This window comes from Sphaeramia orbicularis, chromosome 7 (genome assembly GCF_902148855.1).
Source record: "Sphaeramia orbicularis chromosome 7, fSphaOr1.1, whole genome shotgun sequence".
In the NCBI taxonomy this organism is placed as follows: domain Eukaryota; kingdom Metazoa; phylum Chordata; class Actinopteri; order Kurtiformes; family Apogonidae; genus Sphaeramia; species Sphaeramia orbicularis.
Window position 1 is genome coordinate 50,031,663 of NC_043963.1, and position 24,004 is coordinate 50,055,666.

The following is a 24,004-nucleotide window of genomic DNA, read 5'->3' on the forward strand; positions in this document are numbered from 1 at the left end:
GAGGATTTTACCACCCACAGTAAACCATGATTTTTCCAGATAAATATTCCACTTAAAGCCAAATTCTTCAAGATTTAAATCAAGACTTGTAACAGGATTGCACATTCTTTCAGTGATTTTAGAGATGTATCAGAATTTTAAAACAAATCTTTACTATGATTTTTTTAAGTCCTGTCAATCTATCCCACAAGTCCGCTGTATCTTGAATCATATACTTTATATTAGTGAATATAAAATCACCATTCTGCTGCACTTCACTTTACCTTTTACTGACATTTGGTTTAGGACACACAGGAGTAAGATATTTATTATTTCTGTATGAATAAATCAGGTAAGATGATCAAAATCTGCTGTGTTGCCTTGAAAATATCTGAGAAACTTGGCATTTCACTGACATTTACCAAGACACAATGACAGCAGCTTTCTCTAAGAAGCTGGTGGAGACTATTTTTGGAAGTGACCTAAAAGACTGACAAAATGCAAATAGATCAAAAGGGAACAAATGGATTTATGATCATCACTGGCAACAGCATACAGACAAATTGGATTTCTCAGGTTTGGATGTATTAGCCTGCTGGTATAGTACAGTAGTATGTTAAATTATTACAAAAAAAGAAAAGCCGAGTCTGCATCTGTCTTGAACAAAATCTGAACAAATGCACCTTTCCCAAAGTCCACAAAGGAACAGTGTGGCTGCCTGGATAGGCTTGAAGCTTTGTAGCCTTTAGTCAATGTCACTGACAAGGTGAAGGAAACCTTTAGCTCATTTGGTTAATTTTTCAGTTCTACTATTAAAATAAGGCTGTGCCAGATGCTGAATTGTCCTTTGAAAATCATTGGCTCCAGCCACTAGTGGATTATTATTCTATATGTTAAAGGAGAGAGCCCATTGTAAACCATGTGCAGAGAGGTTATACCATGGCATGAGGCTTCAGTGTGATTTATGAAAGGAAATTTCAGGGTTATTGATTTTGTGGTAAGTACAGTTTATGTTATGCTGCATTGTAAAATAAAATATGCTGGGTTAACTAAAAAAAATTATGCAAACTCATTGCCTTAAAAAACCTAAGCTAAGTCAATTTAAAATAAGTGAGTAACCTAACTTCATCATTTTAAGTGTGCAATACTTAAAACCTTTAAGTTCATGCAACTTAACAACAACTTGACTATTTTAAGTACTGTTCACTTAAAAATAATCAAATTGAGGTAACTCACTTTTTAAAGCTGATTTAACTTCATTATTTTAAGAAAATGAGCTAGCATAATTTTTTTAGTTAATGCAGCTTATGTTTAACTTCATTTTTAAGGATTGCCTAAATAAGACAAGCCCATCTATTTTAACAAATTGTCAGTAAACAATTATAACACTTAATTCTGTAAACATGCTGTGTTAAGTATAATAATCCAAAAAAAGGCATTGCAAATGATTTACAAGGATTGTAACATTTATTTTCGAATTGCCAAAAGTAGCTCAACCAAAATTTTAATTTGGACCAATCCTGGCTGAATAATAGATTTGTATAATATTGCTGTTTTACCATCTGATGATGTTTATAGTATAAATATTATCCAATTTAAAATGTAAATATGTATTTGAAATACAAAGCAAGGCTAAGTCTTTTGTAACAACCTTACAATTTGTGATAAAAGGTTTGTTCTACATCCAGTGATTGAAAGGCATTTTTAAGATCATTTTAAATTGTCCCAAAGTTGTACTGTTACACTACTACAACAGCAATATGAATTTAATCTATTGTTCAGCCTCAAGAGTACAGCGTTCAGTACTTAAATATCAGCATTGTATAGATTCAACAATAAAACATTAGCTCAACCAACTAACCAACAACGTTGTGGTATTGAACTGCAGAACATAATGAAGACATATGTATATTCCACTCTGAGAAAATATGAGATATCAGTGCCAACTCAACGAATAAACACATGAAGGAAATGTGTCAGCACTCGACAAAAAGTAAGACTTTAGTTGTGTTAAAAATCACAGCAGCTCAGTGAAATGTTTCAGCTGATGAAAGCCATTGACTAAAATGTGTTTGTTTCATTGAGCTGCTGTGATTTTTTTCACCCAAATAAAGTCTTACTTTTTGACAAGGGCCAACACATTTTCTTCAGGGCATAGATGGAACAATGCACAATATTGGCCTGAGTCATTTCTGGCAAATTGTTCTTGCCTTGTATGTCTTACTTAAAAAAAATACAATGAGCAATCAACGCTTGCAGCCACAGGGGCGTACTATTGCAACCACTGTAAAACCATTCCAGTGAACTAAAAATTAACCAGCACCATTTCACAAAACTCACTGAGTGAAATTTGACAAAGAATTTAGCTACCCATAAGAACATTTCAAAAAATGGCCTAACATTTTTTATAACAAAGTGCATAATATTTCCACGTTTCTCTCACAAGAGTATCTTAGTATTCTCTCAAGGTTACCTCATGTTACTGGATAGCTCATGACTCTTCACTACTCCAAAAGCTTGTTTTTCAGAGTGAGCAGTTTTGCTGGGAGGGTTTTGTTCCCCAATCCAAGCATCACAGTTTGGATGAATTTGAATGTGTTTGCCATAAATTTTGGGTAATCCAAATGCAAAGCATATGCAAGTCCAAACAACAAGCAAACTGCCCAAGGAAAGTCTTTAATATTGTTGACAACAATACCTCCCTCAAGTACAATGACAGTCGAGATGGGCTGAAGGTGCATTGAACTTGGACCCTCCTGAGGACTGTCTTCACTGAGAACACTTAGTACGCCAACTGTGACAGATGCCAGGGCCTCATCTTTTGCTGTATCCTGCAAAGAAAGAAAGAATGTATAACAGCAAATTACATCTACATCTTTTTAGATATGCTCTTCTTGTAAACACTAATTTCCGTGATTATGTATTTGCTAGGCCACAAGGTTTAATATGCTTTCATGCTGCATTGTAAATACTGTAGCCACAGAAATGCATATGGCATAAATATACAAAAGCTTCAGAAGCATACAAGTGAAAATATTTCTGACCAATGACACTGACTTTCCACTGTAGATTCCTGCTCCTATAATTTAAAATTAATTGATGGACAGTGAAACTTTCATTTTCAATTACAGTGTTCAGAAAGTTATCATGAATTGTGGAGAAATATGGGCACAAAACATGTGTCACTGTACAGAAACTGACAGACCTATATCATGTTGGCATAGTGTCATTGTTGCACTAATTTGCATGAGTACTGGTTATGTTTTTTTTAAAAATAAATTTAGTTAAACAGTTTTTTTATATACAAGTACTTACAAAGCATGTCATGTACAATCCACTGGAGTCATCACCAAGTAAAATGGGAATGCCTTTGAGAACAACAGAGCGGAGTGCAGTGACATCTGAGGTCTAATTCTAAAATAGAAGAACATCTTAAAGACAAATTTATAAAGCAAAATTTATGTCAGACAGTGAGTGAAATCGTTTGAATAATCTGGGTGGGAAAGGCTCTAATTTTGGAAAGTCTTTGGAAGAAGTGCCAATACTGTATATGACATTAAGGATTTCTTTAAAGATGTTGAATAAAATTACGTACCACCAAGTTGACCCCCTGCAGTAACTGTCAGTTTCTGTCCAGTGGTTCCCTGTTTGGATTTGAAGAGCTTAATGAAATGTGCAGTATGCTGGTCAAGAGCCTCAAAGAAGTCTCCCTCAAGATTCTGACTGGCAATTCTTTTAAATTCAGCATATATCTGGAAAAAGTAGAGGGGGTGGGGGGTTATTTACAACAAAGACATTTCAGTTACACTTCAAGCCTGCTAAAAATATACAATTTTTAAACAACTTTGAACTAAAACTTTCTTAAAACGTGCAATTGTAGTTTTGGGTAAGTTATCATACAAACTCTGAAATATGTATTTTTCCAAAACCAATAAAACAAGTCAACCTGGAAGTAAAATAATATCATCAAAACACTGAGGGTATAGAAGGTAGCAGCCCTGCCAAAGATCCTGTTGACAATATGAAACTATGTTGTCTTTTAAGGTTAGTTGGTTTTCTCAGTTATTTGATTAAAAAAAAAAAAAAAATGTTTTGTACGAGGTCTAGGTTTGTACAAGGTCAAATATTTCCAAATTATAATTTTAGAATTTTCAAAATGTCTTCCACAAAGTTATATAGTGCCAATTTAACAACATAAAATACTGATTTGTAACAATAAATCTTGGGTACTAAAAATACTTGAGAAAAGAATGATGGTTAATCTTCAAACAACTGCAATGACATTTTTGGCTACATGATTCTGATTGTGGCATACCTGACCTTCCGTGAACAGTGCTGGCCATCGTTCAACCATGTGTTGTACTGCAGGCTCCTTTGTAACTATCTCCCGTCTGCGTAGTGGGAATGTTTGGTCCATTAATTTTGAGACAAGAGTTCCATTTGGTGCTTTTTTCTTCATTTCCTCAATGAGAACCTTTCTGTAATTTTCAAGGCTTGTTTCATCATGACCTTCAGGTATATTTAGGAGATAATTTGCTTCACCCCTTTTTGGACGTTTAATGTTCTTGTTTGAGGGTTCTCCCTCTGGGTTGACTTTACTCCTTTTACCACCATTGATTTTGACATCCTCACATCCAGCTTTTCTAATCTTAGTTCAATAGCTGGCCATCTTAAATTTAAGACTGTTCTTCCAGCCATACCATCCCGGCTGAGAACCAGGCTCAGCAAGGCCAGGGTGCTTGCTAATCAGTGCTTTTGCAACACTGCTGAAGTCTTCACCTTCAGGATAAGCCTTATACGTGTACATGGCCTCAGTAAGTCTTTCCAGTATGTCATGCTTCATATCTCGTGTTGGAATAATTCGTGTTCCATCTTTCATAAAGGCAAGATCTCCCTGTCTAACTTTGTATGCTACATCAACTGCAAAATTAGGTATATCAAAGAATTCTGGCCATCTTTGTCTCAACTTTGGTGATGATCCATCAGTTGATAGGATCTCAGTCTCTGCTGTGCTGTAGTCAGTGTCTGAAGTTGGGGTTGGTGGCAGGGCTGTTAAAGTAAGAGTCACAAGAGGGATGATTTTCACTGTAGCCTTTTCAGGCAAATCTGCTATATCAGTCAGATTGCAGAGGGCATTGTTGAAGTCCTGATCTTCATATTGTAGTTTAAAGTCATACTGCAGCAACAGTTTTTCTTTCAGTTTCACAATAAAATCTTCAATGGAATCTGGTCTTTCATTTAAAGTTACTTTCCTTATATCCTCTTCATTGACGACAACTCTAAGCAGCAACTTTTGGTTCATTTTGACAGCTCCTGAGAATATGGGAGAAATATATTAGTTTATATATTTCATTGTAGGCATCACTCAACATACAATGTACCTTTTCAAAGTAACAAGATCTTTTCCACAAACTCTGTAAAGTGACGGGGGAAACACATCATTTAGTTCAGAGATCTGGGTGACCGAGAGGGTGGACGAATGGCTGCTACAGAGCTCATATGCTCTAAGATGCTCATGATACCATGAGGCCATCAGTCTGCAGACAAAAATTACATTGGCATTGATTACCACAATCTTCACTATTTGTCTGAATTCTGGAAGGCCAGAGCAATATCCAACCAAAATGACCATGTCAGCACTGTATTTAATGCCATCTATACAGACAGAAGATGCCACAAGCACTGTGTTCTGCTGGGCATTGCTGTTGTAGAGAAAGTGCTGAACATTTTCAGGAAAAGTGGAAACCATCAGACTTTAAAGATTTCAATGGATGGTTTAAAAAAAGAGGTGGATGCTAAATGGAAGGCTATCATTTTCTTGTGCTAGGGTAAGGGGTATGTTTTTGAAATTGAGAGTGTGATGTACTACTTTTTCAAAAAACTTGTGTTTTCCTTCAAAACGCATTGTCCACACATCCGTTAATGGACCAAATGTTTGAATTAATTAGGGTAGTGCTCAATGTAATGCTGCTTTGGTCGTAGTTTTTCATTTGGGAACACTTTCTGCAACAAAGCTCTATGTTCTGTGATCTTGCATTCAAGATAGTACACTGACTCCTCTGTAAAGCTTGTGGACACAGATAATTCCACTACATGTTTTAAAATCATTAAAACCTCCCAAGTTTCATCTCCCTCAGGAATATAGTGACCAATCAGTAGTGCCAGAAGTTGGAGAAGTGTCCAATTTTCATGACCATTTCCTCCAATAGTTCCCTTGGAGGAAAAGTTCTTTGGGACGAGCTGTGGTTGGTTAGTTCTATCTGAAAATGTATATGGAAACTGCTTAATAGCCACACTCAGGGAGTCAAGTGAGAAATATCCCTTTGATATCAGTGCCTTCAAGCACAAGGTCAGTTCAATTGGTACCACACCCTCTAGAAGATCATGTAGAAGGTCTGGGGGGAAACCACTGATGACATAAAAGTGCTCCAAGCTTTCACTCAGTGGGCAGCTTCCTTTCACACCATACTGCTGAGCCATAGTGGAATCCTGCAAAATATCTTGTACATGTCTCTCGTGATTTTCTTTTGTTCTTGGTTGGAATGAGCCTGTCTGCACTTGCTTGTGTTGTATTTCCTCACGCTTGGCCATACAGAATTTGCACATCTGACTAACAGTGAAGCTTTCAAAGAATCCTCCCAAAGAATGGGCAGCTACATTGTCTGCTGCGACAAATAATACAGTGCCTTTTATGCTAGTTCTTAACTGTTTGATATATACTCCATGTTGCTCAAGAGAAACAAGGTCCTGAATGAGGGGGTGAAGAATTTCACCATAACCATAGTCTCTGATGTTTTTGACCTTGCAAAGCAGAGCAAGCTGTATGGAATGAAGAGAGGAGCAATATTTTGGGTGCAGATTGCCAAGTACCCAATAGACAGTGCATAGCTTGTGCTTTTTTTTCCGAGGTTCCCAAGGGGTTAGCCACCTCAAAGTCATCTATATACAAGCAAAGGGCAATCCTAAACTCTTCCTCTGTCAAGAGGGCATTTCCTTTAAAGTGACAACCATCCCTGTGAGATTTGTATCCCTGGGATACATTCTTCTCAGGTGACATGGCCTTCTCCAAAACGTCTCCATTGTTTAACAATGTCTGTAGCATTTTTAGTATGGGGACATACACAGCTGTCTGTTTGTCATATTTCAGCACAAACTCAACAGGCATTATCAAAGGGAATTTTCTTGAAATACATGATGTCCGCTTGCTAACAGTTGACAGTGATCCACCAGTAGAAGTGAGTTTCAGGAATACATTATTATCAGTAACTACTTTAGCTATCTCACTCACTAAAGAGTCATCAATATCACCATGATGATGGCGGAGTATTCTTTGAATTGAGGAATGTAACAATGGTTGTGACAGCAAATAAATTTGGTTGATCTGTTCTATTACCTCTTGCAGAGCATTTTCAGAGATATTAAGAAGTGATGCCATTTTTAGAAAAAGAGCAGCAACATTATGTTCCAACTGATCCTCCAAGTCAATTACATCTTTGCTGAACTCTGTAACCTCAAATTCAACATCATCGGCTTCAAGGACACTGTCATTAGGGTGTACATTCAAATTAAGAGGGAGATCTTCTAATGCACGGTCTGAAAAAAATTCAGGTTTGAATGACATTTCATTGTGCATTTGATGCTCTTTGCATTTATGTGCATTGAAGGTGGAATAAACATTGCTCTGGAAGTTACAGCTTTGATATGGACAAGTAACCTTTTGCTTTAGCTTCAAATGTCTTCGCAAATGTGTGAAGAACTCAGCTTCAGTGCAAGGTTCCACAAAGTTGCACAGCTGACAGTGAAAAGCAGTTTCACCAACTTTTCCTAAATCTTTTGGAGCGTGCCAAGTTGATAAGTGTACCTTGAGTGCGTTAAAAGATTTAAAGGTGCATAAACATTCACCATGAAGGCAAGAGAGTGGTGAGATCAGAGTATGGCATCCATGTTTTAGGCGGTAATGCTTAGTAAGTAGCCTCTCTTTTCAGTGCAAAATGTGCAATACTTACAGGCCCACTGCATGGGAAGTTCTTGATATGCTTTCTATATCTGAAAAAAATAAATAAATAAATAAATAAATAAAATAAAAACTTTATAAGTACTGAGCACAATAAAACCACTGCACTTTCCTGACTATAAAAAGATGCACAGCATCTTGTTTTGGAATATGAACATTTTAATTTCAGTGAGAGGATGATTTAACTGAATTCTGCACAGAAAGTATGTTTGGGGGAATTCTCAAGGTAGTTAATGCATTTCTTTAAAATTTCTCAAACTGGTTTATTTTTGTTGTTATTCAACTGTGGTAATACTCATAAAACAAATAGAAATGCAACATGACAATACATGATTGATAGATAACGTTATTGTCTGTATCAAATAAAAACAGAAATGGATCTTTTGTCACAGCTGTAGACAAAGTTTAAAACCACACTCATGCATTAAGAACCCCCCACACACTAAAGATACAGAAAACATATAGACATAAAATAACTAAAAACACAGTGCAATTTATTTTGTATTATGTAATGCAATTTGTACCGACCTTTTGCACTGATTATGGAATAAGTGATTTGGTCACAAGTTCACTTGAGCCTGAATGGGGAGGGAAGAATGCGAACATGTAAAGACGCTTTTTAAAACACAAAGCACAGATTTATATTAAAACAGAGATGCAATTTCAAACATGACCAAATATCACCTCATCTCACATGTTCTGCCAAGTGCAACTGAAAAAATATGACACAGGCTCATTTAGCACAAAGTCAAGTTCCCTTTCTTTATTGTAAATAGTTATACCCTTGACATGAGCGACATAAAGAATAATATAGGAGACTGACTATGCCAGTCAGTAACTTCAATTCCAAAACAGGTACATAAAATTGAGTTTAATGACTTTACCATGTGAAATGTTTTACAGTATAACGTTACAGTATAACTGGGCCTATTTACCGCATAAAAGAAAACACAAAGAGCCACAAAATCCTTTTGACAAACTGGCATGAACATATGACTACATAGTGTTGTCACAATACCAACATTTTGATATTGATATCGGTACCAAACTGTATTTTGATACTTTTCAATACTTCTCCAAATAAAAAGAAAACACAATAAATGTCATTACTGACTTAATTTTAATAGAAAATCTTGTAACTGTAACTGTAACGATAACTAATAAAATACCACAAAGACAGGCTTTTCTTATGCACAGACAACACAATTTTAAAATAAATAAAATTAAAAAATATGATTCAAAACACAAACATTTTCTTATTGCACTCAAAAAACAATTTTAGAACAGTCAGTGTGAATAAATAAAAATATTAAGTTAGAACAATGAAAACAAATAAAGTGAATTGAAATTAAAATAAGCTTAGCAACTGCAGCAGCAAAATCTCTGGCTTTTCTCTTAACATTCCGTCCCTTCTCCCTCCTTCAGGTGTTTTTCCAGTTGGAAGTGTTTCCACCCTTGGCCAGACATGCTTTTGGAAGCAATGTTTCTGTGCTGCCCATTTATAGAAGGATTTATCCATGCTGACTAACAGGATGGAGTACGGAGTGCTTTTATTGTGAAGGGAGGAAGTGTGTTCTGTGCCAAACTCTGCATTGTTGCTAGATGCTAATGTGCTGCAGATGGCGCTGTGAGGAAATAAAGTGCCACCAATGTATTGCCGGCTTGACTTGACTTGGCTCGGCCTTTTTGCGTTTCCACTACGAAAAAGGACCTGGAATCTGGTACCCAGTACTATTTTTTTGGTATCAACTCCGCTGAGGTTCCAAGCGATACTAAACCGTGACGTATAACACTGCAGACCACTGATTGGTCACACAGTTTTCTCTGTGACCCGCTGTTTTACAAAAAAACAGATGCAAAAGTTGACAGTAAATATAGCGGTACATTAACACACGATAACAGCACAAAACTACATCATGGTTGGTCAAGGAGATTCAGTCTTTGGTGGCCGACATAAAAATTCAGACGAGACAACATGCAACGAGCGAGTTTTCAGCAACTCTCTGAGTAGACGACACGGAAATAACGTGCCGCATCGCTATGACGACCAGGTACTGTAAAGTCAGTACCATCCTGTAATGGAAACGGTCTCCAGGAATACCGAGTCGAGTCGAGCTGAGCCAAGTCAAGCTGGTTCCACGTAGTGGAAACGCAGCATAAGCAAGCGTCTGAAACATGAGCCCTGACAGCGTGATGTGGAAAAAGGAGGACAGTTGAACTTTGGAGGCACTTTATTTCCTCACAGCGCTGTCTGCAGCACATTAGCATCGGCTCAAATTACAATGCGCTGACATAACACAGTGACATCCAAAAAAAAAAAAAAAAGATACCGGTCCCATCCAAGCGCTGTATAGTACCGTTTTAAATGCCTTAGTACCCCGGTACCAATTTAGTACCGGTATACCGAACAAGCCTATGACTGCATATGTCATTTTTACCTTAAAAAAACTACATTCTGTTACATTTATGAACTAGAAGCACTCGGAGAGCGCAGACCTCCGCCAAGGCTGATCAGTGGCCCCCCCCGTGGGCACCCCCACGCCAAGGAGGTTATATTTTTGCCAGGGTTTGTTTGTTTGTCTGTCTGTCTGTCTGTTTGTCTGTCCGTTAGTGTGCAACATAACTCAAAAAGTTATGGACAGATTTTGATGAAATTTTCAGGGTTTGTTGGAAATGGGCCCCCCTGTGGGCCCCCCCCCACCCCCGATCACCACCAAAATTTAATCATTTCTTCCTTATCCCATTTCCAACAAACCCTGAAAATTTCATCAAAATCTGTCCATAACTTTTTGAGTTATGTTGCACACTAACGGACAGACAAACAAACAGACAGACAGACAAACAAACAAACCCTGGCAAAAACATAACCTCCTTGGCGGAGGTAATGAATAGCTGTGGAGAAAACCACATTTTATTTCTGCAATAAAAACATTTTCTTCTTCTTTCCTTTCGGCTGCTGCCTTCTGGCATCGCCACAACAAAGTGATTAGCATGATTAAACTGGCACACGTTTTTAGGTTGGATGCCCTTGCTGACACAACCCTCCACATTTATTAGAGAATTAGAGGCATGTTTTAATGGTGGAAGAAACCAGAGTACCTGGCGGAAATCCATGCAAATATGGGGAGAACATACATTTTGAAGTCTGAAAATAAAGACGCTGGACTTGACCTCGGCGAGGAAACAAAACACAAGGCATGGATGCTGCATTTATGAACCCTTGGAATTCCTGACTCCAACTTGGAAATTTCAGACTTCTGATATGATACTGTTCGCGCTAAAGAGTGCTATATTTTCACTCTTTGCTGAACACTTAATGATAACTTTTGGAGGCAGATACTAATGTGTAATTTTAGACTTACAGTTTTCCAGTTTGCTGCTGTTTGCTTCATTTTCACAAGTCGGTGCTAATTTTTCCATGAGTTGTGTGAATGCAGCCCAAACGCCACACATCTTATCTGGCACAGTGCCAAAATACTGCCCTGCATTTATGTGAATTAGATTGCTTTGGTTCTGTGATAGCAGCATCAGGAGATGCAAAAACAGTGTCAACAACTCCAAGCTCAGTCATTTTTTAACGGTTTACCGAAAAGTTCTCATGTGTTCATCTGGTGTGGGGAGGTGCAAAGAGCCATAGCGGAGGGATCAAAGAGCCGCATGCAGCTCCAGAGCCACAGGTTGCCGACCCCTGTACTAGACAAACACACGTTCTATTACAGAACGATTATAATATTTTGGCTAAATTACTATTTCTGAACACATTTTCCCTGCCAGTGAACTTATTTACCCTCAAAATTTCAGAATTTGTCGCCAAGCAATATATCAAATTAAGCTAGCTTAACCCCTGACTAAAAACTAATAAACCTCGTACTCAGTAATGAAAAGATAAATGTTCATATGTGAAAGGGTTAAAAAAATACTCACCTATTAAGCGTTGATAGCTCAAGAATCACAATAATTACGACCACCGTTTCAATGACGTCCTGCTGCTCCTTGATCTTCTTTGCCCGGGCAAAATTCTGGAAATAAGTTCAGAGCCGAACTGCGCATGTCTGACTCGTTTTACAAAGGGCCCCTCCCGCTAAATTTGAAATTTTATATTAACCCAACTTAAAAATCCTGAGTTGGCTGAACTTTTTCAACTTCTAAGTGCATGTAACTTAATTAAAATGAATGTCAGTAACAAGTTGAAAAAAACTACGATGGATTAACTCAGAATTTTTAAGAAAACCACATGTTAGAATTTACAGTGTGGAGCAGTAACGTAAATCTGCTTGGTAATTTATTGGTTACAGCAAAAAAAAAGTCCTTGTCCCTGGGTTTGAGCCACATCTAAAGCATAGCTTTAACTTCTTACATTATATAATCATATCATTATCTAAATCTGTGGAAAGTAGAGATGATAAGGAAAACGAGAGTAAAACGATGACAAATAACATACAGATTTCACCAGATGTGAAATTTGAGGCTCATAAGTTGCAAGATCACTTAAACTTATATTCTCAAACAAATTTAAATAGCTTTTCATGTCATGTCATGTAACACTGTTAGTCATTCTCCTCTACTTCAACTAATAACTGACACTTAACAGTGAACACAATAGAGTAACATAGCCTACTTCAAATTTCTGCACACTTAACCCTCCGGTATCCAGGTGCGCTTTTTTCGTACACTTTGCACTTTGCATTAAAAAACTTCATATTATTTTTCACAATTTAAATAAGGTTAGAATTTAAAAGTTGTTCATTTTTGCACGATCTTTAAAATTCTAGCCACCAACTAAAATTTGCACATTGTAAACAAAAGAAAATTACAGGACTAGCATGTCTCCCAAGTGTGCCAAAAACGCACTATTTCTTCCATTATAACCACTGTTTTTGATCCGTAAGCCATTAAGGCATATATCATGGTTTTACTGATATCTGAGCTCCATTTGAGAGGTGAGGGTCTAAATTAACTTATCAACCATGTTTCTACCCTGTGACGTCACTTTTACCATATTTGGAAGAGGAAGAAATTGCATGTTTTTTTCCCATTAGATGGCAGTCTATTGTTCCCTGTTCCCCTCTTCACCAAAGCTCTGAGAGGGTGTTTTTATGTGTGTGGGGGGGTGAATTCGTGTGCATGTGAATGCACCTGTGTGTGCACATGCGTGGTGTGTACATTATAAGACTACGGCCTTATGTGTAAAAAGCGCATGAAGCCTTCAAGGTGCACTGTTGTTCAGTCACTCCATGTCATGTGTAGATTTTTTTTATTTATTTATTTTTTTTTTTACAAAAGATCCAAATCCCTGTTCTACTTTATTATTATGAACCACACACTGCACACATGTGCAGAGAGCCCCATACACACAAGTATTCCACAGCACTGAGGTGGAACAACGGCGGACATTTATAGCAACACTTCAAAAACACATGAACAGAAGCAAAATCTGAATGCGTTTACAAACCTGCGACTGCAGGTAGGTTTGAAGACCCAATGGGTCTTTAGAACAAATGGGCATTTCTGACTTTGCATCACGTACCTGACACGATGGAACCAGATTTTAGCACGGGGGGAGGGGGTTCACGTGGGGGAGGGATGTCGAGGAGCGGGGAGATGCCGTGCGCCGCTCCGCTGTTTTCTCATGGACACCGGGGTGACCGCCGGTGCTCTTTACCTGGTCCACCGTATACTGTGTCCCGGATAAGGAGCCTGGAGGCGGTTTTCCATTTCTGTCTCACTGACGACATAGTCCAGATGACCGTGGATTAGACCAACCTCCAGGGAAAACGCTCCGACCGGAACCGGACCGATAGTGACCCCGCATATGAGTGCGTATTTGGGCCACTTCCGCCCGGCGGGGTATACCGCTTCCACCACCAGGCAACCCGCAGCATGTGGGACAAACGGACCGGCCGGTCTGTGTTTGGCTCCACCATGCCCCTAAAGACATTCGAACCCATCAAGGCCACGATCCGGTTCGGTGACCAGCTAAACACGGCCGCGGCATCGCAGCGCTGCCAAACCGGCAGCCTTGGACAGGTGTGGACAGGGTGACTCCCCCCGTATTCAACCGAAGCTATGACACCTGCGTGGATGAACAGCTGGCTCCTCACCGGGCCGCTGCTCTTTCCTCTGATTCGCTCAGAGGGTGTGTCCGGGTGTGCCGCTTCGGTGTATGCCAAAGTCGCGGGGAGGAACATGCCCGTCCCGGGTTCCAAGCACCGGGACCGTTGGTGAACAGAGGTCCAAGCCGGAGCTGCGGAGAGAGGAGCCTGATAGTCCCACTGGTGTCCATGAGACAACGCCTCCCCCAGACACCAGGGGAAGCACCAACATCTGGGGGGCCCACCCCCACCTTCCTCCACTCCCTCCCCGGTGCACAGTGGGTCCAACCCGGGGCAGCAGGTATGGTCACTAAATTTTTTGATGCAAAAAAACACAAAATATGATTTTTTTTTTTTTTTCAAAATACTACATAAAAAATGGATCAGTTTTTTTTTTTTGTTTTTTTTTTTTGGTTTTTTTTTGCAGCCTGGCATATGTCAATGATTAACAGCAACATTGGTAAATTTCCATTATTATTTTTGTCGCTAGGTCAAATGTACAAAATACTAGCATCTGTCCCCAAGTGTGTGAAAATTGGACATCTATAAATCAAACTATATTGTTTTATTTTTCTGCTCTAATTTGATTTTATTTTTGTAAATCAAGGTCAGCCCTAATCATACATATCAAATAATCATTCATTTTACATTTTTTTAACCCTTCAAATTACCTCTTTTGATCATGATGTCACTACATTGTTTGATGCAAAAAACACTAAATAGGATTTCCACTACATGTGGAGGTTCAGTCTGCATGGAGCCTCATGTGACTGCAGCTCCTGCTTTCAATCAACTGGATATTGTGGTTTTATTGTTGTAGTTATTGTTCCTTGTTGTTGTTATTGTTAAATAATTGATCATCATTTTATGCTTGTAATTCAGAATTTAATATTTTGTACAAGCTTTAGGTGATCCTCTTTGATTTATAGGTGTGCGTTTTTCGTACACTTGTTGACAGATGCTAGTATTTTACAACATTTGACCTAGCACCAAAAATAATTATGCAAATTAACCAATGCTGTTGTTAATCATTGACATATGCCAGGCTACAGAAATCAAATAATATGTGATACAACTTTTATGTAGTATTTTGAAAAAAAAATCATATTTTGTGTTTTTTGCATCAAAAAATGTAGTGACATCATGATCAAAAGAGGCCATTTAAAGGGTTAAAAAAAATGTAAAATGAATGATTATTTGATATGCATGATTAGGGCTGACCTTGACTTACACAAATAAAATCAAATTAGAGTGGAAAAATAAATCAATATATAATATTTAATAGTTTGATTTATAGGTGTGCAGTTTTCGCACACTTGGGGACAGATGCCAGCATTTTTGTACATCTGACCTAGCGCCAAAAATAATAATGCAAATTAACCAGTGTTGCTGTTAATCACTGACGCATGCCAGGCAGCAAAAATCAAATAATATGTGATCACTTTTTATGTAGTATTTAAAAAAAAAATAAAATCATATTTTGTGTTTTTTGCATCAAAAAAATGTAGTGATCATGATCAAAGGAGGTCATTTAAAAGGTTAAAAAAAAAAAGTGAAATTAATGATTATTTGATATGTATGATTAGGGCTGACCTTGATTTACAAAAATAAAATCAAATTAGAGCAGAAAAATAAATCAATATATGATATTTAATAGTTTAATTTATAGGTGTGCAATTTTTGCTCACTTGGGGACAGATGCTAGTATTTTTGTACATTTGACCTAGTGCCAAAAATGATAATGCAAATTAACCAATGTTGGAGTTAATCATTGACATATGCCAGGCTGCAAAAATCAAATAATATGTGATACAATTATTAGTTATGTAGTATTTGAAAAAAAAATCATAATTTGTGTTTTTTGCATCAAAAAATGTAGGGACATCATGAACAAAAGAGGTCATTTAAAGGGTTAAAAAAAATGTAAAATGAATGATTATTTGATATTTATGATTAGGGCTGACCTTGATTTACAAAACTAAAATCAAATTAGAGCAGAAAAATAAATCAATATATGATATTTAATAGTTTGATTCATAGGTGTGCATTTTACGCACACCTGGGGACAGATGCTAGTATTTTTGTACATTTGACCTAGCGCCAAAAATAATAATGCAAATTAACCAATGTTGCTGTTAATCATTGACATTTACCAGGCTGCAAAAATTAAAAAAAAAATATGTGATCCACTTTGTATGTAGTATTTTGGAAAAAAAAAATCATAATTTGTGTTTTTTGCATCAAAAAATGTAGTGACATCATGATAAAAAGAGATCATTTAAAGGGTTAAAAAAAAAAGTAAAATGAATGATTATTTGGCATGTATGATTAGGGCTGACCTTAATTTACAAAAATAAAGTCAAATTAAAGCTGCAAGCAGCATTGGGCGGGACCTCGCACCGGGCGTTCCGCCTCCCCCGCGATCCGCCTCCCATGACCGTCTACACCTCAGCTCCACTCACACCTCTCCGTCCCGATACCAGTTCCCACCCTTTAGTGTCTGTCCTCCTTACATCTCTACAGAACAAAAGCGACCCTCCGCTGAAACCCTCATCACCTTTACATGAGACTTTTATTTTGGAAACCCGACTGTGTGTATGTGCATTTGTTTTGTATGTGAGAGAAAGAATCAGTTTGAAAAATGAATTGAAATAGTATGAATAACTCAGCATAAAAGTGATGATTTATCACATTTAAGGCTATTATTTTGGAAAAACCTTATTGTGTGAGCATGTGTGTCTGTGAGAAAGAGTACTTTTGAATGAAGAAACATTGTACAAACAGTTGAGCGTTTGGTCCTAAAAATGAAAAGAAGTCGTTTAATAGACATTATGTATTATTTTTGATAAGGGTTTTATTTTGAAAAAATGTAGTCCGTGTACTTTGTAATGTGTGAAAAATGTCCAGTATCAAAAATACAATGCAGCAAAACCTGTTTTAAAATGTGAGGGGGGAGAGAAGGAAAAAAAAAAAAAAAAATTTTCCTTGGATAGTCTGGGACTTGAACCAGGGTCGTTCTGCTTCATTGGCGGCAACTTAAAACCACTGCACTATTCAGAGACACTGTCAAATGTGCACCAGGAAGAGTTTCATAGGAATTTTGTCATTGTAAATGTGAAAGTAAACATAGTCTTCAAAAAATTGCGATTATTCCATAACCGTAGGTCGTATCTGAAAAATTCTTTCACTTTTGGATTCTGCAGACTTGTGGGAATTTAATGAGGTATAACTTTTGTGTCAGAAGTCTGAAATGAATAAGCAGTAATTGCAGAAACGTAGAGTAACATTCAAAGGCAGATTGCCAACTTCCTGTTGGAGTTAGCTCATGAGTGTCAGTGTATGATTTGTCGGGCTCAATCAGACCAACATTTTGGCATTTGTTTCATGTTTCTGTGACATTCCTACTGGCCACTAGGGCAGATTTTGTGTGTTTTTTAGTACATAGGTGGCGCTACAGAGTCTATTTTGGCACCCAAGGGGTTAATTTTGATATTGTATGAAAGTGTTCACCAGCCATGACATACATGGCAAATTTGGTGAGTTTTGGAGCATGTTAAGGGGGTCAAATGGCAGTCTAAAGTGGAAAAAGTATGAAAATAAACAAATTGTTATAAATCAATAACTGTACATCCTATCTCAAAATTTTTTGCATGTGAGCATTGTGCTGAGTCCTGTGAACATGTAGATATGTCACATGTGGGAAAAAACTCCAAAGTGAAAAATGAGTTCCAAACATGGCAACTTTGCAGGCTTGTAAAAAAAAAACTAAGACAGTTCTGGAAAAAGATCACTTTTTTGAGGAGGGTTCACTCTATCTTTTGGTGCTACTTAGAAGTCAATACGACAAACGGTGTCATATGAGTTAGTGTTAAAAATTTTATTTTGAAAGGCATATTGTGAACTTCCTGTTGGAGATAGCTTATAGGTGTCAGCACGTGATTTGTTGGGCTTGATTAAACAAATGTTTTGGCGTTGGTTTTGTGTGTCTACGACATTCCTACTGGAAGTTAGCAATTTGAGCATTTTATTTTGAAAGGCAAATTTTGAACTTCCTGTTGGAGTTAGGTCATGAGTACCTGCATGTGATTTGTCGGGCTCGATGAGACGAAAATTTTGGCGTTGGTTTCATGTTTCTACGACATTCCTACTGGGCGCTAGGGCCGATTTTGTGTATCTAGGGGGCGCTAGAGAGCTCATTTTGGTACCTATGGGTATAATTTTTACATTTTATCAAATTTTTGCCAGACCTGACATGTGTGCCGAATTTGGTGAGTTTTTGAGCATGTTTAGGGGGTCAAAATCCAGTTCAAAGTGACGGAAGTATAATAATATAAAAACGAACGAAAAACAATAGGGCCTTGCTTGCAGGCAAGGCCTCTCACTGTGTGAGAGGGCCTTACCTTTCGGCTCCGTCCCTAATTAGAGCAGAAAAATAAATCAATATATAATATTTAATAGTTTGATTTGTAGGTGTGCAATTTTTGCACACTTGGGGACAGATGCTAGTATTATTGTACATTTGACCTAGCGACAAAAATAATAATGCAAATTAACAGATGTTGGAGTTAATCATTGACATATGCCAGGCTGCAAAAATAGTATGTAATCCACTTTTTATGTAGTATATTGAAAAAAATATTTTTTGTGTGTTTTTTGCATCCAAAAAAATGGTTTGTTTACATTACAAACACAGCATTTAAAGGGTTAAAAAATTTGACAATTATTGAGTATTTGGTATTTTTATTTACGGCTCAAGTTGACGAAATAGAAAAAAGTGTAAAAGAATTAAAAACAAACTGTATGAAAAATTTTTTGACAGTATTCCACTAGTGTGCAAAAAATGCACACTTGGTGCTTAGTAAGGGCCTTGCTGGACGGGATACCGGAGGGTTAAGTCAAGTACCTTAATGTCATTTCCTGTTGAAGCTTGCGTGTGTGTGCGTGTGTGTGTGATTATTATTTTGTGCGAGTTGGGCATACTCAGGTGGAGACAGAGGAGGGAATAAAAACGAATTTGACAGTCCAATAAGTAAAAGGGTCAAAAGAGATGAGTATACAAAAATGAGAAATCAGTATACAAATATTTCTAATATCCATCCATAACTGGATGCTGCAAAATATGAATCTTGGTAACCAGAGTTTAGGTTATACATTAATGCTGAAGAATGAAAAACACAGTAGCACAGCCCTTACAAAAGACTTTCTGGAAGCGGATGACTGTTTCTTTATTCTTCCAATGGCTAGTCTAGTTGTTCAATTTCTTGACTAAACAGGGATTTGTTCAGACAAGACCTTGAAACTCCAGTTAGTGAGATATTTTTCTCTCTCAGTACAAATTGGAAAGTGAGTTTTGAAAAGCCAGAGAGTTCAGCAGCTGCCTAAGTAATGGTTGAGTCATTGCTATTGATTCATAAAACCTTTCAGCCCCTTACAGATATATTATGGTCAATATGTGCAACCTAGCAGTAAGAATCTTATTATCTTGCCGCCCGAAGGGCAGGTTAGGGGTATTGTTTTTGGTTTGGTTTGTTTGTTTCTTTGTTTCATAGTTTGTTAACACTTTAGCGGCAAAACTATGGGTTCAATTCATACCAAATTGGGTTTGTAGATTACCAGTGACCCAGAATAGATCTCATTACATTTTGGGAAAAGTAGGTCAAAGTTCAACTTTTTCAACAATTTTTTTAAGAATCTTTTCATTTACTTATATTGGGCGAAATAGGTACAAGGGGTGGGGTTTGTTGTGCCTGGCACCACTTGTTGACTTTAAAACAGTCACATCATCCCTTTTTGTATTTTAAATGTTTCCTCCAAAATATTACAGCAATATTACATAGACAGCTTTGTCTTAGGTTGAAGAGCCTTTATATCCCCAAACAATACAGTTCAGTACATTAATTACATATTTGTTAATTTAACAATTTTTTGTATATTTAGTCTTTCACATCATGACTTTTGCTTACATATTACTATGAAATAAAACAAAAAACTTTTATTTGACCTTATATGATATATAACCAACTTAACGAAGATATGACATAAATATTACACTTGTACTTTATTTTAAAGTAACAATACACAAATATTTGCACATTAGTTTGTCTTGTGTTGGGAGCTGTTTGTTTTTTATTTGTTTGTTTTATATTCAATACAGTATACTGATTATACGTAGTTAAATGGGGTTCTATTTTCCACAAACATTGTTAAGCTAATTCCGGATGTTGCATACAATTCCACTATGTGTAAGTACATGAACATGCACAAATATTCCATATGCCTCCTTTAAAAACAAATTGATTTATACATTGCTCCCATAAACATTATTCGTAATCATACAGAAATTCTAAAATACGTTTTTGTAAAGACATTTTGTGGGGTATGTAGCCTGCACACACATTATGAACAAAAACTATAAAGTTTCAGAGAACTTGACAGAATCTTATCAGAGGGAATACAAACTGGATTTAAAAGCAATCCATTGTCCTGTAGATGTAACTCAAGCTCCACAGCAAATTCGCTGGAACACCATGAAACACTCAGAGATGGAATGATGGAACACTCCACTGTAAGTTTGACATGTGCAAGGTCACTAAGATTTATGAGTTAAAAAAAAAAAATCTTATTAAAATGACTTGCAAGTATGACTTGAGACAGTTTACCATAGTCTCTAACATAATTTTTACACTATTTTGAGATTTCATAATTTTCTGTGTGGAAATTCATTGCCATGAACTGACTACATGATAACATTATATACAGTATTCTGCATGTCTTAGGCCATGGGTTGATAAACTTTCCTATAAAAAGAGCCATTTTAGCACAGAAAAAAATCTGTCTGGAGCCAAAAGATATCTTTATATATTTTGCCTCAAAGTGGTGTTTATGAAGCTCATTTGGATTAGTTGGTATGCAATATGTTGAGAATATATTAAAGTTTCGGTGCATTTACAGAACTACAAAGAAGTTTGAGAACTACACTAAAGGAAACATTTGTCATTATTGTGCTGTGCAGCAGAAATTAACTGGTATGTGAAGGCTTTCTTTGCAGTGGAGAATACAGAGTGTCAGAGTGTTCAGTGTCATAAAATAAAAAGTAGTCTACTTTTACTACTACTACGCCTATTTTTTTCATTCCTTTGGAGTGTAGTCTACATTATTAAAACTGCATATCATCAGAGTGACTTTATGTTTGCAACAATAATAGCAAAATGTGTCAAATAAATAAATAAATAAACAAATAAAAAAAAGGTGGCCTAAAACAGGTTGCCTACCCCTGTCTTAGGCCATCTTAAGGTTGTTTTTGCAAGGTTAAAATAGGCATACATTTTTATTTCTGTCTATTAATGCTCTGAACAAAAGACTTCATGACATATTAGGTGTAAAGGGAGGTCACACTAAATAATTGATACATTGGTTTGTGGAAGATGTTTTTCCCCTAAAACTCTCCTTTTTAATGCTGTTTGTATTTCTTGTATGTGCTTGCTTTATATTTGTGCAGAAACTGAGAAGTGCATATGTTGGCTGTCAAAACTTTTATAACAACAAACCAAATGATGGCTGTTTACACAATAAAAAGGAGTCTAAATTGTAACTAGTATGTTTATTTGTGTATTGTGTCTGTTTAAAATATATTAAAAAACAACAACAAAAAAAAACAATATTTAGGTCTTAGGTAAAGAGTATTTACTTACTCATATTTTAAGTGCTGTGGGCAAAACTCTCATCCTCACAATACAGGGTTTTTTATGTTAAAAAAACACAAGTTTATGGTTTTAAAAACATTCAAAAAAAAAAAATGTATATAACAGAAATGATACGGTTACAGGACCTTTAATACAAGGTTGGAGTTGTGGTTTTTTACAGTTTTGTTGGTGTTACTGGGCAGAAATTTCATTAGTACCTTTCAGCATATTTTAATTCAAGTGGTTTGAAACTGTCACTTTCTCTGCACTATTTTCAGGTTCTAGAGTCTAGATAGTAAGTTTTGGACACTTACAGGTTTCAGACAGTTACAAGGGGTAACTATGAGTGAAAATTACAAATTATTGTTTTAAGATACCAAATTTTGGCTCCTTTAACTTTACCAAAACACAAAGATAACCAAAAATACAACTGAACAAAGCAAGACATCAACAGCACCTAATCAAATGAGACAAAGCGTGAACATACTATGTATATAGTATGTTCAGTATATCTGTTTAAACCAATAGAGACAATAAAGTCAAATCCCAGAAATCAACCTTTGTTTATCTGTCTGACAAAAAAGAAAAGGAAACTTTTAAAGCCAAATCCCACTCACGTTGGCAGTCTTGGTGGACCTGCCTGTCCTCGACATATAGTCTCTTCCCTCTGTTCTGCTCTGAACTTGTGAGTAAATGTGTGGCTGTTGCCAAAAGACAGTGTATAACAGGAAAGACCCCTCTAGGAACACATTTGAACATAAATGACTGTCATTATCCTCTTCAATGTAAAGTCTTTCCATTCTCCTAAGATATAAAAGTGAAAATTGGCTACATTCCTGAATGTTATTCTTAATTTAACAATTAACAGAGATGTATGTTATGTCAAAATCTCCAGGAATACGTTTGTGTGTGAACTGTGTGAATGAGAATTCCCTGCAGTAGGCTGTCATGATTCACAAACTTCTGGCGATGTACAGTAATTATTCATAACAAGTAACACCTACTGTGTGTGGGTGGGAGCAAAGCGAGTCATGTTGACATGTTTGAACAGGCAGTAAACCGTCTGAGAGATAACATCACTTCAAGCACATTGGTTCATGAAGTGACTGCACCTTGTGGTTATTTTCCACAAATCAGAAGAAACTGTTTTTTAATACGAAATGTAATTTTTTTTAAGGAAGCACAGCCAGTTGCCTACTTAAGATATCTGTAGAAACTGAGCTCTCTGAAAGCACATTACAGAGATGCATCAATTTACTGAAGAGACTACAACCGGAAACGTATTATCTCCATTTCAAAATAAAGTCTGGTTTGCTATTGCTCGAAGAATATCTGGAGTTAAAATATAGTACACTCTTAAAATTGAGGGGGAAATAAAGCATACACCGGGGGGGCAAAGGCAGGGTACACCCTGGACGAGTCACCAGTTTATCGCAGGGCCCACACACACACACACACACACACACACACACACACACACACACACACACACACACAGACAGACAGACAGACAGACAGACAGACAGACAGACAGATAGATAGAGATATAGATATATATAAGTCCTGTAACGGTACACAGTATTCTCAGTTTGGTACGTTTTCGGTTTTGAAAGCCACAGTTTATTTTTTTTTTTTCTTTCATTTCCGTACAGGAAGATAGAAAACCCTCAAAATGTCTTTAATGCATTTATGAATTTTTTAACATTTTTCCCCCAATTTTTGGAGACAATAGAATATAGAAAAAAAGGAATAATATAATACTGTTGCTCTAAATCAAAGAGAAAATAAAATAAATTATTAATATTACTAAATGTATTTTAAACATTAGTATTGTACTTTTCCCTGAAAGGTAGTTTTGAACAAACAACAAAAATCAAATCACAGTTCTGTCAGTTCACATTCTGCATGAAAATAACAACAAAAAAATTCCACATGAAGTGCAACATTAAGAAGAGGGCAAACTCGTATTCTCTTTTAACAAACTGAAGAGCAACATTGACAACAAAATTAACCAAATTATTTATTTTAGGACAGCTAACAAACTGTTAAGTCCATTTTGTGTACGTGTATGTGTGTGTGCAGGATGCGATTTGTCAAAAACACAGAGGGGGGGATGTTTTTTGTTTTTATTGTTTGTTTTTTGTCGGAGCAGGATGTGTGTGTGTGTACATATATATATATATATAGTGCTGGGCAGCAATTAAAATTTTTAATCATGATTAACTGCACAAACTTCT

At 36.7% G+C, this 24,004-nt stretch overlaps 1 long non-coding RNA gene across 1 annotated transcript; it reads right to left on the reverse strand.

The window, feature by feature from the left end:
- Positions 1-2,030: 2,030 nt before the first annotated feature.
- Positions 2,031-8,619, reverse strand: LOC115422943 (uncharacterized). The gene is made up of 3 exons (XR_003935895.1): positions 8,522-8,619; positions 3,295-3,387; positions 2,031-2,810 (listed from the first exon to the last, which is right to left on the reverse strand). It is a non-coding gene; the product is annotated as an uncharacterized LOC115422943 (long non-coding RNA).
- Positions 8,620-24,004: the final 15,385 nt, after the last annotated feature.